Raw genomic sequence first — 1,165 nt, 5'->3', positions numbered from 1 at the left:
AAAAGTGAAAAAAAGTGATGTGAATATATATATATTACTCTTTAAACTTTAGAATTACTTTTTTAATTTTTTAAAATCAAAGTAAAATAATCTTCTGGTTGAAATATAAACATGTGCTGATCTCAAATACACTAATATTGTTTGAAGTATTATTTGCTTTAAAATTTAATAAGTATTATTTGCTTTAAAATTTAATAAGTATTATTTATTTTTAAAAGAGGGCATAATTAGAAAAAAAAAGATATTTCTAAGTGAGGATGGAATAAAATGTTGTGTATTAGTCACGTTGACTGAATGTTTTACTTAGTCGGTGTCACTTACCATATTTTAATGGGAATAACTTCATGAACAAGAATACAGAAAAGTGGTGACTTTATTCTTTCCATTTTTTGCACAAAGTTGATAATGCATTTAGCTTTTTGATGAATTTTTGTGTTAAATATGAAAGAAAGGTTATGTGGAAAGGTGTCCGAATTAGAAATCTGCAAAAAGCTAATATATTATTGGCTCAAGGCTTTTTCCTAAAGTTAAATAGTGCTCATAATCTCCTCAGATAAACCCACTTCCAATTCAATGAAATATCTATTAAGTGTTATTATAATACTATGGATTTTCCAAGTTTAGACACAAATTATAACAAAATTTAGATTCCTCACATGTATGCTTTCAAGAATTTAAAACAAAATAAATATATATTCTTTAAAATAGGAAAGAAATAAATTTATATAAGACAAATTTTATAGCCTTTTATAATTTGACATTCTCACTTATTCGTTTCACACTCTCTCAAAAATAAAAACAAAGAAAAACGCCCACCGTGGGGCTCGAACCCACGACCACAAGGTTAAGAGCCTTGCGCTCTACCAACTGAGCTAGACGGGCTTATAAATGTTTTTTAACTTTAAATATATATATATAATATGCATCCTTACTCACTCCTTCAAAAATTGAAATAATTCATAATTTTTTTAAAATTAATGTTAAAAGGTTAAATATTAAATTATGTATAAAACCCACATAATAGAAACTATTATGTGATATGAGTGGAGTGTATTAACTTGTAAATATTTTGTTAGTGTTTATTTCTGTTGGATTATCAATACATGGTACTAGAATTAATGATTTGTATTAGTGACAGAATTGGATGAGTAGAAATGTAAATTTG

General features: G+C 25.9%; 1 non-coding gene across 1 annotated transcript; it reads right to left on the bottom strand.

Annotated features, from left to right (window-relative positions):
• Positions 1-809: 809 nt before the first annotated feature.
• On the bottom strand, positions 810-882 carry TRNAK-CUU (transfer RNA lysine (anticodon CUU)). The gene has a single exon. It is a non-coding gene; the product is annotated as a tRNA-Lys (tRNA).
• Between the last annotated feature and the right edge of the window lie 283 nt (positions 883-1,165).

This window comes from Phaseolus vulgaris, chromosome 3 (genome assembly GCF_051622355.1).
Source record: "Phaseolus vulgaris cultivar YP4 chromosome 3, ASM5162235v1, whole genome shotgun sequence".
NCBI lineage: Eukaryota > Viridiplantae > Streptophyta > Magnoliopsida > Fabales > Fabaceae > Phaseolus > Phaseolus vulgaris.
This window is presented reverse-complemented; position numbering and strand designations above follow the sequence as displayed.